This window comes from Petaurus breviceps, unplaced genomic scaffold, assembly GCF_028583685.1.
Source record: "Petaurus breviceps papuanus isolate PSGF00001 unplaced genomic scaffold, PetGlider_PUasm1.0 186, whole genome shotgun sequence".
Classification (NCBI taxonomy): Eukaryota; Metazoa; Chordata; class Mammalia; order Diprotodontia; family Petauridae; genus Petaurus; species Petaurus breviceps.
In genome coordinates, this window is record NW_027185798.1 from 24,716,964 (window position 1) to 24,733,822 (window position 16,859).

Here is a 16,859-nt window from a genome sequence, read left to right on the forward strand (position 1 = left end):
TGAGGGCCCTGTATCAGTGTGTAAGGAAGCAGGGCTGCACCATCCAGCTAAAAGACCTGAGGGCCCTGTATCAGTGTGTAAGGAAGCAGGGCTGCACCATCCAGCTAAAAGACATGAGGGCCCTGTATCAGTGTGTAAGGAAGCAGGGCTGCACCATCCAGCTGAAAGACATGAGAGCCCTGTATCAGTGTGTAAGGAAGCAGGGCTGCACCATCCAGCTAAAAGACATCCGCGAGTTTTTGCAGCTCGCAGCTCGAGCATCCCCGTGGCTGCCGGAATAAGGCTGTTTGGAAAATATTTGGAGAACAGCTCACAGCCTTTGATGCGGCTTGCCCGGGGGAGGTTAGAAATTTGGATTTCACTATCTACAATTTAGTAAAGCAGGGTCTGGGCGGTGAGGTCCCGCACCAGCCCCAGACCTGGCCCATGAGCCCTCAAACAGGATCGTCCCTACCGAGGAGGTCAGAATCCTCTGTTTTGGAGGGTCTTCCCAATTACCCGAGTACGGAAAGACCCCCCAAATACCCAGATCTTGCAGACTTAGAAGCTGAATTAGAAAAAAATAAATCTTCGAGACCGAATTGAAAGCCGCTTGCCGCACAAAAAGAGTGTTCCCAGGAAGGAGGAACTAGGGCCTGAAAAGTCTAGGAGTGGCCGAGGAATGACTTCTAGTAGCAGTATGCAGGACTAGACTTTACAAAAAGTCATGCGTACTGCATTGGAGCGAGGAGAGGACGTGGGTAGGTAGGACCCCCACATGTACCCTGTAATGGAGGAGGCAGATCCCTTTAACCCTGGAGGAGACATGAAAACATAAACTTCGAGACCTTGAGTCAGCTGAAGGCTGCCGCCTATCAGTACTGGTCCACGGCTCCTTTTGTGTTCTGTCAATCGGAAAACATAGCCCCAATGATTGGAAGGCCAGGGCTAGATCGGCTCACCCCAGGTCAGACGGTGTTTTGGATGACAGAGTTTGTTGAACAAACTAGAGCCCTCGCTGCTTCCCTCTCCCAAGGGGAAAATGCTGTTGTGTATTTTGAACAGCTCAGTGGAACAGGGAGTCATACGGCAACAGCTCAGCAAGGATACAGCGAAGAGACGTACACACATGCCTGGAGTAGGATACCTGTAGCCAAACAGGATAGAGACCTTTTCCGCAGTGAGGCAAAGCCCGAATGAGCCCTTAGTGGACTTCATAGCACGAATGCAGGAAGCTGTTAGTAGGGCCATGGGAGAAGTGGAAGGGGTGGACAGCATTTTGAAAATTATGCTCAGAGAAATTTGTAATGCTGATTGCAAAAAGGCTATATTAGGGCTTCGAAAGGATGCCACTTTGGAGGAAATGATTCAGAGATGTGATCCGATAGGAACTCAAGTGTTCCATGCTCAGGTGATGTCTGAGTACATGGCCCGAAGTACTCAAGGAAAACAGGGAGTTTGTTATGGGGTGTGGAAAGCCAGGACATTTTAGAAAGGAATGTAGGAGTAACAGCAGAAGTAGACCTAAAACACCCTGCCCCAAATGTAAAAAGCCAGGCCATCGGGCATCTGAGTGTAGAAAGCAGGGAAATAGGGTCAGGGGCCCTGCGGGCAAACCCAAGTCTTCAATGGGGAATGACAACTTCAGACCCAAGGAGGAGTGGAAGAACAGGTATGTTGCCCTAGAGGCCCAACAAACATTCAAATAGCAAAGTTACTGAGAACCAGCAACTACCAACTGCCACCTCATGGTATGTGTAAGTGTCCACTTGGCAAACAAAAACAAATGTTCCCAGAGGTGGACATCCTCTCTATCTCTCCTGCAACACCTGCCTATACCCATGCAATTCCCATAATTCAGTTGCATAAGGGATCCATTGACCATGTCACTTTTATTCACACTGCTGCAGACGACACCTACATTTCAGAGGGTCAATTTGTCACTCAGGGTGTTTTACACCCAAGTATTTCCTTCGAGGAACTTTCCCCTGATAAAGCTAAAGGCCCCAAAACAGGATGGAACTGAGGAGTGTATTTTTCCCAGGAGATAGGCCAAAGGAGACCCCTCTGTAAGATCACCTTAGACACCGGGGCAGACAAAACAGTCATTTCCACAAACCAGTGGCCCCTGTGGTGGGCTGTTACTGAAGCCTGCACTCAACTCACAGGAATTGGAGGTAGTCAGGAAACCAAGTTACTCCATTGTTGGATGGAGTTCATTGTCAGTTACTCCATTGAAATGGGCATTCGAAGGAAAAAAGGGACTGATTAGGCCAGATGTTGTTCAAGGACTGCCCTATAACCTTTGGGGCCGAGACATCCTTTCAGAAATAGGCATGGCAGGATGGCTAGGTGGTGCAGTGAGTAAAGCATTGGCCCCAGAGTCAGGAGGACCCAAGTTCGGTTCCGGCCTCAGACACTTAACACCCACACAAAAAAACTAGCCGTGTAACCTTGGGCAAGTTACTTAACCCCAATTGCCCTCCAAAATGCAAAAAAAATAAAAACAAAAACAGAAATAGGCATGGCTATAAGCTCAGATTTTTAATAGGGGCCACTGAAGTGGTTAAACAGCTCACAGCTCCAAAAATGGAGCGGGAAGAGTGGCAGCCTGTTTGGGTGGAGCGGCAGCCCCGTTACACCCGAGAGACTTTCTGCCCTCAAAGATCTGGTCACCGAACAACTGCGGCTAGGACAGACAGAACCCACATTTAGCCCATGGAACTCTCCGGGTCTTTGTGATAAAGGAAAAATCAGGGAAGCAGCGAATGTTAACAGATCTCAGGAAGGTGAATGCAGTTTTAAAAGCTATGGGGGCACTACAACCTGGCCTGCCATCTCCAGATCTTATTCCCAGGAAACAGCCCTTGTGGATCATAGATATCAAAGACTGCTTTTTCCCCATACCTCTACAACCTCAAGACCAGGGACAACTCATTCTCTGTCCCTACAATTAATAATGAAGGGCCGGTACAGCCGTTCCAATGGAAAGTACTCCCACAGGGAATGAAAAATAGCCCTACCATATGCCAATGGTTTATAGATCAAGCACTTAAGGCCACAAGAGAAGAATTTCCTGAAGCCATTATTTTCCATTACATGGACGATATTTTGGCTAGTCATCCCATGCCAGACAAATTGGAAACTATGTTAAAAACAACTTTAGCTCAATTAGTCTCTTTTGGACTAACCATAGCTCCAGAAAAAATACAGAGGCTAACCCCTTTTCAGTATTTGGGGTTTCAAGTCACTGAGGATTGTGTGACACAAAGGGCCCCCCAGATTAGAGAACATAGAGTTAAGATACATTAAATAACTTCCAAAAACTAATAGGAGATATACAGTGGGTCAGGGCTAGAGTGGGCATCACCATTACAGACATGCAGCCACTGTATAGAATCTTTGAAAGACATTCCGCTCTTAATCCCCTGAGTGCCTGGATGGAAGAAGCCAAGGCTGTGCTAAGAACCATAGAAAGGAAATTGCAGAATAAAACGGATAGGTATGACCCTTACCAGGCTGTTGAAGCAACAGTCATTTTCACTCCCACTCAACCTCACACTATTCATCAACATAACCTCATCCTTGAATGGGTATTCCAAAAGTGCCAAGGCAAGAGGATGATTAATCCCTACCTTATTATTGCAGCAGATGTCCTCTATATAAAGCAGCAAAGAGAATAATTCACTTAACAGGGAGATGAGGAAACTTATGGGTTCCTATTACACAGGAAAGGTTAGAGAATATCTTAAACACCCAGCAAGGATGGGCCGATTTATTTGCCATAGGAGATATAAAGTCCGGAACCACTCTAAAATCAGAAAGGATTATAAAAACTTGGAATTGGGTTTTTCAAAAAATAACCAAAACACAGCCCATTGAGCGTTTTAATGTGTTCACAAAGATGCCACAAAGGACCACCGCGCTGCCATATATAGTCCTTCATTATAAATTAAAAAGGTGTTCACTACCCTGTATAATTCCACCCAAAAAAATGAGCTTTATGCCATTGTTCAAGCATTGACTATGCCATATCCCATCAACATCATAACAGATAGCCAATATGCCTTCAGGGTAGTATCACAATTGGAGACCGCATTTGTTAAACAAGGCTCTAAGGAGCTCACTGACCTTTTTGAGAAGGCGCAAGCTACCATCAGGGAATGGCAGTGCCCATTTTATATTATGCATGAAAGATCCCACACCGAGGGATTGGGACCCATTTTTGCAGGAAATCACATAGCAGACAGTGTCCTGACTGATTACAAAAGAATCAGCAGCAGTGAAGGGTCACGAAAGGTTCCATCTGTCCGTACCGATCATTGTTGAGGTTATATGGATTTCTAGAGAAGCCCGAAGCATTGTTATACAATATACTAGGTGTGTTCCATTTCAGCCGCCCACCTCACATCAGTCAAATACTCAAGGTTTGTCACCTAATGACCTCTGGAAAATAGATGTGACTCATCTCCCTGGGCAACGTCCCATATATATTCACCTAATGGTTGACATCTTTTCAGGATTCACATGGGCCACGATACAACCAGGGGAAGCAGTTAAGCGTGTTATCTCACACCTATTCCACTGCTTCACCAATGCAGGACCACTATCGAACTTAAAAACAGATGATGGGCCAGCCTACATGTCTAAAGCATTGGCTCATTTCCTTCAGGGATTTGGCATCACCCATTCCACAGGCCTGCCTTATAATCCCACAGGACAAGCCATAGTAGAAAGGGCCAATCAAACCATTAAGCACTTTCTCTTTAAACAAAAAGGGGAAGAGACACAGCCCCTTACAAAACAAGGGGGCCTAAACAAAGTATTATATACAATAAATTACTTAAAATTCAATTCTAACAACACATGTCGGGCCAGGAAGCATGACCTAGCACGTGGCCAACCCAGAAGACCCTACTGGTACAAAAAACAGGGAATGGCTCAGGTGATGTGGAAAGGTCATGATGGGCAATGGAAAGGACCATTTAGGCTAGGGTACCAATCTGGGGACCTGATGAAAAAGAGGGCTATTTTCATTTCCTGTGGGAGTACTTTCCATTGGAACCGCTGTACCGGCCCTTCATTATTAATTATAGGGACAGAGAATGCAGATTGTCCCAGGTCTTGAGGATATACAGGTATATGATTGTATCTCCACAGGTCCGGGAGAAGAAACCTGAGTCCCTTCCAAACATCTCCACATTGTCACTCAGCTAAAGGAAGAAAAGGTGTCTCCCATCTCAGAGGAGGAGGAAAAAGTCGAGGAGGTTAACAGGGATGCATTCTGCTGAAGTCCTGGCCATCGCCCTAGGGCTCTTAACCAACGCCCTAGGGCTCTTAACCAACGCCATGGGTGCCGGAGCCAAGGACCCACTGTGGCCTCGCGTTGTGGGATGGGGAGAACTTCTTCCTGAGGTGGTGGTACAACAGAATGCGAGCAAATGGGTGGGAGATGAATTTGATTTCAAAGAGGGCAATAATACTGCCCCTGACTTCAAATACAATTTCACTGGACTCTCTCACAGACCCCCCATCTGCTGGTCTAGACAAACAAAGATGTATTGTGTACTAATACAGAATATAACTTTTCAACAAAATTTTTCTATGGGGAGTCAGGCATTACATATATTTGGGTTGAAACAGGAAGCGTGCAGCCGCATTCCGCTTCGCACTGGGAATGTACCTCCTTGCTCCAGTGCCAATCATACCATTTGGCCGTTGGCCAGAGCATGCAGAACCCACCAAAGATACTGTGCCTGTTTAAGTGGGAACACTTCCATTTGCACAAAGAGAACAGACTGGCTGCAGTCTTGGCATGGTGTGACCAACAATACATTTGGGGTACTCCCTTTGCCGGCCTGGGCACCGGACATTGGCAAAGCATCCACGGAGCTGTGGAAAGTTTTTGCAGCCATGGGTGAAACTGTTGCAGTCATGAAGTTCCCGCAGAACTCATACTCTGGGTATTGGTATACATGGAAGCATGCGTTCAGCAAGCCCTCCTGGGAAGAAGAGAAGAAGGAACAGGGTTTCATATGGCAGCACCGAGCGTGCTTGGGAGGTCATTATGCGTTCATGTGGGGAGAGGACGGGACTGTAGTTAGAGAAGCAGGTGTAGGGTATTATAATATTTCATGTTCGAATTGCATAGTTTCGGAATGTTTAGACAAAAATGTGGGGAATCAAACTGTTTTTATAATCACAAGAACCAGATATGCAATGGTTCCAGTTAAGACCTAAGGATGGTACGGGTTGTGGGGAGAACATACCTTTAAAAAGATTATAGATAGAAAATCAACAGAATTAGCAAAGTATAGAAGAAAAAGGTGTATTATTTGCATAGTTCTCAGCATCACTGCGCTCATTACAATAATTACTTCCATTTCCATAGCCATGTCAGTTTCTACAGCCCAAAATGAAATAGTTGAAGCAGAATTCATGGAAAAAATAGCTCACAATGTTTCAGTGGGGTTCCAACAGTAGGCAAAGATAGACAACTAACTGTAAGTGATGGTCAATGGACTTAGGGATGCAGTGATAGCCATAGGGGATGAAGTGAACTTACATAAGTTTGAGGCAACGTTGATCTGTGATTATCAGTACACAAAAATTTGTGTTACCAGACTGACGTATAATGAATCCAAACATTTTAATTGGACATCCATAAAAAATCATCTGAATGGGCTATTCCTCAACAGCATCATTCAGGCAGAAATAGACACCCTTTATCAGCTGGCCAGCGAAATTGACTCCGCCTCACCTGAGGATCTTACACCTGATATGGTAGCCGAGAATATCATACATTGGTTTAGCAAAGTTCCTTCTTGGTGGCAAGGTTTAGAACATTGAATTGTTACTATTGTTGCCTTGATTATATTATTATGCTGTGTTCCCTGGCTTATTGGCTTTGTCTTTTGCATATTGTTTTTAGCTATAAAGGATATAGCCGCTGAAGTACTGATTCTTGAAGGGTAAACACCCGGAAGGGCACTTCATTTAAACAAAAGGGGGGAGTTGTTGACCCCTGTTCTCTGTACAGAACATTCCATTCCCGTGAGAGTAAACAGACTGACTGAGTCACATATCGTGACAAGGAAGTTTCGGTCGAGGGTCACAGCCAGTGGCATGACTGCACAAGGAAGTCCCATAAGACCTCTCAATTGGTGGTCCCCTGCCACGGTGGCTGGCTGGGTTGGCCCTCCTCTCATTGGTGCAGGAGCTCTGTTCAGGAGGCATGCACGAGGTGATCACAGCTACTATAGTGTGTAAGTGCTTTGTTCTAATGCACAATAAACGGAGCTATTTTCCACCACTCTGGCTCTCACTGAAGCCAGCAGTAACATCCACCCACCCCAAATTGTATACTTATTTATGTAAATACGTCTTTACAATAATTTACATTAATATGATACACCGTTACTTATAATGTACTACATTAGATGTGAGTACATCATAAAACACAAAAACTGGAATAAAAAAGGGGGATGAGATGCAGATGGAATATTCATTTTATCCTAGCGCCAATAGGGAGCCACTGAAGTTTATTGGGGAGAGGAGTAACCGTCATGTATGGGACAGGTAAAAGTGTGGTTTCTCAGAGACTATCTGTAAAGTAAGTCCTTAGGCCTTAGGCCTAAGTTTCCATTTTTCTGGAAATTATGTGACTTTGAAACTTTAGAAATCTTTCTATATAGTTGCTCTATTCTAGTCAGCCCTGCTCACCCAGCTTACCATAAAAGAGTTAAGTTTCTATAGAACTGCAAGAATTGCTGAACAAGACTGTTGATAAGGAGGAACAGGCAGTAACCTTGGGAAAGAAGCTCAGTCCCTGGTTCTCAGACTAAAACTCCTAGATAATACTAAAAATAATGAAGAAGGGAAAGGAGCTGGCAGCAGCAAGTGGATTTGACCAATCGAGGAACAGACAATAGCCTTGGGGCACTCAAGTCCGAATAAGAATGTGTCTAGGGTAAGACTGAAGGGGGGTTCTGTATTCTAAGATTGTTACTGCGCCTGCAGTAATGAACTTCATGTATTATGTATATTATCCAACAAGATTAGAGCCTCATTAGTAATAATTATGTTAATTTTGTAACCCTTTTCTTATTTAACCCAGCTTTAGCTTCTGTACAATGGCCTCCTCTCCTGGGCATTGTTCGGTGACTGGACCACCCGCTTCTCTCGAGATTCTAATATAACTTCCACTCTTCACTTTGAGGTCTCTGAGTAGTCAGTTTGGGTTAGGGTCTTTGTACCCCACACAGTCAGATGCCTTTAGGAGCATCTCTTTAGCAGCTGGCTGAAAGATGGATGAGAGGATGATAGCATCACAGATGTGGAACTGGGGGGGACATTAGACACCCTGGCCCAACCTCCTCATCTTACAGGTGAAAAACAGAGGAAATCAGAAGTTAATTAACTTGCCCCTGGCCAAACAACTAAGAAGTGTTTGAGGTGAGATTGGAACCCAAGTCTGTCTTTACTCAAAATTCAGTGCCCTATGAACTAGATTAATCAGTCAAAAAATATTTATTTAGACCCTACTCTGTGTCAGGTACTGTTATAAGGCCTGGTGATACAAATAATAAAGAGAAAGATAGCCCTTGCCCTCAAGGAGTTTATAGTCTAAAGAGGAAGGAAAAAAAAAAGAAAAAAGCAAGTTGCAGAGGGCGTGGGGGGCAGTAGAGTCCATCCAAATGGTAGAAAACTAAGAGCTAGTTGGTCTGTGAGCCCTCTCTAAATGAAGGTTTTGGGAGGAGTTCTTTGATCTACCCTCCAATCAGAGGGTACTGTAGGTCCAGGGTGTCAAACTCAAATAAAAAGATGTTGGTGGGGTGGGTGTGCTAACAAAAGAATCCAGGCTGGCACACATTGACTTAGTTTTAAAATGTAATATCTATGTTTTACTCTATTTTATTTTGTTAAGTATTTCCTAATTACACTTTAATATGATTCCCACTACCCTCAGAAGTGTCCTAGAATGCAGATGGCCCCGTGGCTGTGTTTGACAGTTCTGCAGAGGTTTCAGTATCAAAGCTGATGCAGTCTGAAATATGAGGAGTTTCCTAATGAAGAGGTTTCCAAAGAACCTGATGATGGAGTCCAGTCCAAGGAGTGCAGCTGGTGAAAAATCAAGATCATACCATTCTCAAAGCTTCAACCAAGAGAACAAATGGAAAGTTAAGTCCAGGAAGAGATGATGAGGACCTGAACTTGGGTAGTGTTTGTGCATATGGAGAGAAAGGGAGAGACGGCAGAGACGTGGCATTAAACCGATCCGATGTGGAAACTGATGTGCTACGTAAACTAAAGGAAAGTGACGCTGTGGATGCTGCCTTTAAGGTTGTGAGAAATGGATGCCTGCAAGGATGGCAGTGCCTGAGACAATGATAGGGGAGTGGTCTGAGTTAGTCAATGGGGAGAGCTTGTAAATAAATTACATGGGAGAATTAAAACTTGCTTGTAGAATTCACTGTCGGAATGGGGAAGGAAGGGACATTAGAGATAATCTATTCCAACCCTCCCCCCCCCATTTTATGCTTAAGCAAACAGGCTGAGAGCAGAAATTACTTGTCTAAGACCACTGTGAATTGGCTCTGGAACAGTCTGTCTGATGGATCGTTTGCCTCCTGATTGCCAGAACAGTTTTTAAAAAACCCAACAAAACAAACAAACCACTATAGCATAAACCAATAGCACAGTGTGTAGCAATTGCTTATTTGTGACTTGCATTGTCCCAATGTAATGCCAAGGAAAGGCAACTTCCCAGGTTCAGAATACCAGCATAGGTGCTCTCCATTTTATTCAGTGACAAACCTAGAACAGAGAAGGTCAAAACATGACAACATTCAAAATACAGCATTTACTAAGTGTGATTAAATAATCTCCAAGTACTACCCCACCCCAGGACCTTCCAATCATTCAATCAATTACAAAGTCCCTGTTCTAAATACTACTCCACCCCTAGGCTGTACCTTCATTTAGTCCACCACAAAGCCCCTCTTCTCAAATGGAGATTAGTTTCCAAACATAAGTAAAGTACCTTCATTTGTTCAATCACAGAGCACAAAAAGGTGAAAAGTTCCCCACCCCTGGATCACAATTGAATCTACCCCAGAGTTACATCAAGTCCAAGCACAGCACTTAATACCCAAATGGAGGTCTTTTCTTCATCTTGACAAGAGGCAAGTTCTCAGCAATCTTAGTTCCTGGGGAGACAAGGCTTAGCAAGGCCACAAGATACATTGCCAGTCTCTTCATTAATTCATCCTCTGTCTGTAGAACAGTCCTAGAACCCCTGAAAACATTAGCAAAACCCTCTCCCAGGATTTCTGTAAACATACAACAAGAAAATCCTTCTTCAGGGCTTCTTAACCAAAAGCCAGGTTCCAGGACTTCCTCAACAACAGGACTGTCTTTCACCAGTGGACGAGTCTGGCAAAACAACATCAAAACAGACAAAGTACCAGCAAAACAGCCATGTCTCCTCAGTCCTTGGCAGCTCAGGGGGCAGGTCTCAAAAGTCCAGGGCAATTCAAAGTGGCCCTCAGCAATCCTTCTCAGTCTCTCTCTCTCTGCCTCCACAAGGTGCTGCTTCCAAAAAGTTCTTCTGCCTCTCTCTTGTCTCTCCAAATCTATGTCACCAGCTCCTCCCAGTTCAGGACTCTCTTTTCACATCAACAAGTCCATCCCACAGGTGGGATTAACAAGCTCTGGGTTTTAACACAATCAGTTTGAAAACCAAGCCAATACAGGGGAATCTTTAATTGCCATTACTATCACAGTACCCCAAATATAATGGATTTTCTAATAAACCAACCAATCCCATCATGAAGTATTTTTTTTACCGTATATATTTACCATATATAATAGGGCACTGAGTTAGGTAGTCAGATAAAGATAAAAAACTTAGTCCCCCTTCTCTACAAAGCATGTAATCCAGTTAGGGAGAAAGGATGACTATATAGGAACCAATGAAATGGTAAAAACAAAATGGCAGAGAATATTTTGATATAGTAGTAGAGAAAGCTAGATGGTGTAGTTCAAATCTTGCCTCAGACACTTACTAGTTGTGTGCTTATGGGCGAATCATGTATCTCTCCTGCCTAAGTTTCCCCATCTGGGAAATGGGAGCAATAATAGCTCCTCCCTCCCAGGGTTGTTGTAATTAAATGAGATAGTTTATGTAAGTGTTTTGCAAACCTTAAAACTCTATAAATGCTAACTATTATTAATATGTTAGATGTGTTATCTCATATGAGTTAGGATTTGAATTCATGTGTTCTTCTTTAAGACCATCACTTGGACTCTATCTTAGATACCAATTACTATGTGCCAGGCACTGTGTTTAAGTGCTTTGCAATTATTATCTTATTTGATCCTCACAACAGCCCTGGAAGGTAGGTACCACTATTATCATCTCCATTTTACAGAGGAGAAAACTGAGGCATACAGAGGTTTCAACTTTCACAGAGTCAAACAATTAATTCGTGTTAGAAGCTGGATTTGAACTCAAGTTTTCCTGATTCCAGGCCCAGTATTCTATCCACTGTGCCACCTAGCTGCTCCAATAATAGGCAACTATTAGGCACTTAATGAATACACGTTGATTGCTTTACTGATTGGTCATTTTTGTTGCTTTCTGTAACTCTCCCCCAGTTTTCCATTTTGTTCTTTATTCCCATTCAATTTTCCCTTTATGTGGTTATAGTTATGTACTCTGGGTTCTGTTCCCCTCTTCATCCCACCCCACTTAGCTTTATTTCTTAAAGGTTTTTCCAGATTCGTTTACATTCCTCATATTTGTTTATCTTATTTGCACTATACTATTCCATTGTCTTAGCATTCCACCATTTATTTAACCATTCCCCAATAGCAGAAAATGTAGACAGCTCCCATTTTTTCCCTTTCAATTATAAATAATACAGCTATAAAAATCTTTTATGAACAGCTAGTGCTCCTTAAAAAAATATATCTGGGTATAATTCCAGCAATGAAATTATTGGGCCAACAGTATTTTTTATAATTTCTACTGTTGCTGTCATTTCCCAGTGACTTCCTCCAGTCTTCAGTAGAGCCTTTCTTTGTAACAAAGAAGTACAGGTAAGCAAAAAAAGTAATGGTATCTGCAGGTCACAGTCCATGCATGTCCTCTATCTAGTGTGACATCCTGTGAGGCTTCATTTTTATGGTTAAACAACTCCTTATCAGTCACTTGCCTATGATGAGGTCATGGGTTTTCAAGAACAAACTCCATTACAAAGTGTTAACAGAACCTTGCAGAGAGGAGACTAGCTTAAATTCTCATCCCCTCACTTGGAAATGAGAGGTGACTGACCTAGAGTGGAAAGGGCACAGAATTTGGAGTCAGAATCTTTGGGTTCAATGGTAGGAATCCATCACAAATGCCAAATAGTCATATTCATATTAAATCCACTGAGCTTGTATCACTAAAACTTTGGGGCTTTTAATTGGCTAATTATTTGAATTTTAGAGGTGTAACTATGCAAGTATGTTTTTTTTCTCAAATATTAAAGAAAGGTTAATTGGTGATATAGGCTGATTAGACTGGGACCATCCACTCAGAGGTGACTCGATGGACATCTGTGAGTTCAAAAAAACTCAAATAGCCTTATCTGATCTACTCATGATGGGTTTATTCAAAGGTACCTGAGGTCTGCTTACTCTAAGACTAATAATGCATTTGTAATGATAATTGGCATAGTGCTTTAAGGTTTACAAAATGAACTTTAGTGCTATTATTATCTCCATTTTACAGATAAGGAACGTAAGACCTAGAAAGGTCTTAGTCATTTGCTAATGTCTGATGCCAAATTTGAATTCAGGTCTTCCTGACTCTTGTGTCCAGCGCTCTGTGCACCATGGCGCCACCTGGCTGTATCTAGAGGCGTCAGTTTGTCTGCCTTACTATATAACCTTTCAGCTCCTAACATCTGTGGGTCATCTGGCGTTTAAGTTGTGTCTAGATACTCCCTAATAACAGTTACATGTGCAGTTTTGTTTCCCTGAAAGGACCCAGTATGTAACTGTATACCTTTTTCTGTATGAGTGAGTAGTATGTTCTCTATTTTTATCATAGACCTGCTGAGTGTAAGGCTCTGTCTTTGTATCTTGAAATCCCAAATCTGACAAGGATAAATTTTTATTTAATTTTTATTATTATGTTATACTATTCATTAATCAATATTTGACTAATAATTAATATATTGTATTATTATATTTTAATTTTAGTTTACTTCATAATGGAATTGAAATTCTCCTCCAGATTGATTTAGCCTACCCAAATAGTCAAAGCTGTTATCACTTTATTAAGTACCTAGAGTTAGAGGCGGGTCGAAATGTAGATTTCAGGACCTGGAGTCAGAAAGACCTGAGTTCAAATTTGAGTTCAGACATGTAAATTGTGGATAATAATAACACCTATATCCCAGGGTTATTGTGAGGTTAAAATAAGAGAATATTCGTGTAGCTTGCAATGACTTTGTATGACTTTGCAAACCTTGACCTGCTATATAAATACTGGCTGTTAGTATGGAATTCAAATTCAAGATACAGACTCCTTAGGGAGAGGCCTAGTCTTTAAACAGAACTTTTGAAAAACAGATATTTCGGGGTGGCCAGGTAGCACAGCAAGTAAGAGCACCGGCTCCAGTGTTGAGAAGACCTGGAGATCGAATCCCAGGCTCAGACACTTAGCACCCACCCAGAAACACCTGGCCGTGTAACCTTGAGCAAGTTACTTAACCCCATTGCTTTATAAAAAAAAAACAAAACCAGATATTTCTCTGTTAAAGTCCTTCTCCAATGCCTCATCGTGGTTTAGGAGTGACTGTAGTTGTTCAGTCATTTCAGTCATGTCTGACTCTTTCTGACCCCTTTTGGGGATTTTCTTGGCAAAGCGACAAGAGTGATTTGCCATTTCCTTCTCCAGCTCATTTTACAGATAAGGAACTGATGCAAACAGGGTTAAGTGAGTTGCCCAGAGTCACATAATTATGAAGAGCCTGAGGCAGGATTTGAACTCAGGTTCTCCTAATTCTAGACCTGGTGCTTATCCATCGTGCCACCTATCTGCCTCCACTGACCCTACTGCGTCCAAAATTATGCCAATGGAATACAAGTCTGCACATACTGAAGACAATAACAGCAGGACCAGTAATGGAATGTTTGAAGAGAAGACATGAAGGGGTACCCATCAATTTCAGCATGACTCAAATTGAACAGATAATGGTATACCAATGTAGTGAAACATTAAGTACTTTAAGAAATGAAGAAAGAAACGATTTCAGAGAAACCTTCAAACCGATGCGGAATCAAGTGAGCAGAGCCAGAAGAGTTGTTAGTAGAACATCGAAATTATAAAAACACGCACTTCTGAAAAATTTCTAACACACTGAACAATGCAATAATCAACCACAATTCCACAGGACTGATGAAGAATACTGCCCACCTATGACAGAGATACGATAGACTAATATGCAGAATAAGAAGCACGTGTTTGGATGAGGCCAACGTGGGAATTTGTTTTGCATGACTATGATTATGTAATACACAAGTCCTTCCTTCCTCCTTTTCTTCCTTCCTTTCCTTTTTTCTTTCTTCTCTTTTTTCCTCCTTCTCTCTTCCTTCTTCCTTCCCTTCCTTCCTTTCTTTTCTCTCTTCTCTTTTTTCTTTCCTTCCTCTTTTTTCTCTTTTCTCTTCCTTTCTATCTTCATTCCTTTTTTCTTTCCTCCCTCCTCTTTTTCCTCCTTTCTCTATTTTCCTTCTTTCTTCTTGCTCTCCTCCCTCTGTTCTTCCTTCTCTTTCATTTACTCTTTTTCTTTTTTCCTTATTTCCTTCCTTTCCTCCTTCATTTCTTTCTTTCTTCCCTTCTCTTTTTCTTCTTTCTTTCTTTATTCCTACCTTCCTGTCCATCTTTCTTTTTCTTTCCTTCCTTCTCTCCCTTGCTTTTCTCTTCTGTCATACTTTTCTCTTTTCTTTCTCTTCATTCCTATCTCCCTTCTTGTCTTTCCTCTCTTCTCTTTTTTCTCCTTTCTCTCTTTCTTTTCCTTCCTTTTTTCTTACTCCCCTCCCTTCCTTCTTCCTTCCTCCCCCTCCTTTCTTTTTTCCCTGCCGCCTTACTTCCTTTTTTCCTTCCTTCCCTTTTCCCTTTCTCCCATCTCCATTTCTTATGACACAGTAGTTCTCCATTACATTTATATCCCATAATTTGACAATCAGTGTTACAGTTTCTTTCTTGTAAGGTCTTGTTCAGCTTCATCATTCTATATATTGAAGTACCTTCTAGACTTAAAATTCTATGAAGTTATTCTTTCACTGGTCTCAATTCTAATCTAATTAAATTTTAAGCTTCTTCCATTCTCCTTTTATTTACTCTTGCCCCACTTAGCTTTATGTTATATAAAATGTAAACATTCGCCCTAAACTAAGTGGTTGTTCAGCATTCATTATTCACCTGTTTAGAACTCCTCTCTATTCATCTCTAGGACAGTGCATCATTCTTAGATGGCAACCTTCCAGAGAGCAGGATCAGCCTTTCTAACTGATTCTGTGCAGTAGGTGCCATGTACTTCTATGACAATTGGGGCTGCAAAAAGGCCTTAGATGACAGTAAATAAAAAAAAGAAAGTATGTGTCTGTATCTTATTGAGCCTGAAGCTGGACAATAGTAGATCTTCATGAATAGCGTTTAATGATAATAAAAACATTCAAGTTCCTTTGCCAGAGATTCAAAGATCATTGTAATCTGGCAGTGATTTACTTCTCCAGATTTATCTTCTATTACTCCACTCCACATTCCAGACAGATTAGACAATCCTCCATACTCTGAACATACTCTATTTGCTTCTACCCCATCCCCTTTGCTTAACATAGACTGTTCCCTAAGTTTGGAATACTCACCCATTCTTCCCCATCTTTGCTCATCTATTGAATATTGTGTTTTTTAATTAATAAATTCACTTATTACATAACACTATGTATTACTCTAATCTATATCAATAGAATGTGAGCTTCTTGAAGGCCAGTATCATCTCATTTTTGTTTTTGTACTTCATGAACCTAGCCCAATGCCTTCCTGGTACATAAAATAAACTTAACAAATACTTGTTGGGAGGCTCAAAAAAATACAGGCAGATAGGTTTGGAGGCAGCTGAGAGGCACCCTCTCATAACAAGTGGGCATGCTGACTGGCAACCTGCTTAGATGCAGGTCACTATGGGCACTGCCAAAATTATTGACTGGGAAACCACTACTAGGCCTTTGCTCCAAAGAGATGAAAGAAATAAGAAAAATGTTATATGTGGGAAAATATTTATAGCAGCTCTTTTTTTCGGTGACAAAGAACTGGAAACTAAGATGATGCCCATTCACTGGGAGAGGACTGAACAAGTCATGGCATATAAACATGATGGAATGTTGTTGTGCTTTAATAAATGATGAGAGACAATGTCAGAGAAACCTAGGGAGGCTTGTAAGATGCAGAATCAAGTGAGTTAAACCAGAACTATTTGTACTATAAGAGCATCATAAAAATGAATGACTTTGAAAGACCTAAGAATGCTGATCAATGCAATGATCAAACTTGATTTGAGAGAAGTGATCAGAAGCCTGCTACCCACCTTCTGACAGAGAGGTGGTGGCCTCATGGTGCCAAATGAGACATGCATTGATGGCTAAGATGGGAATTTGTTTTGTTTGACTGTGCATATGTATTACAAGGGCTTTCTTTTCTTTTTTTTTTTTCAATTGTGAAGAGGTGGGATAGAAAAAAGTTCTTGACAATTGAAAAAAATAAAATTTAAAAAACCCTAAATGATTGGTTGAGTGGAACTTGGGGATGTGTCCTTGTGAAAGTAGCT

At 41.9% G+C, this 16,859-nt stretch overlaps 1 long non-coding RNA gene across 1 annotated transcript in view; it reads left to right on the forward strand.

The window, feature by feature from the left end:
- The window catches only part of LOC138162576 (uncharacterized), a 9,046-nt gene extending 443 nt beyond the window's left edge, over positions 1-8,603 (forward strand). Inside the window, exon 2 of the long non-coding RNA XR_011168660.1 lies at positions 5,140-8,603. This is a non-coding gene — a long non-coding RNA (uncharacterized lncRNA). The remainder of the gene's footprint in view (positions 1-5,139) is intronic.
- The last annotated feature ends 8,256 nt before the right edge of the window (positions 8,604-16,859 follow it).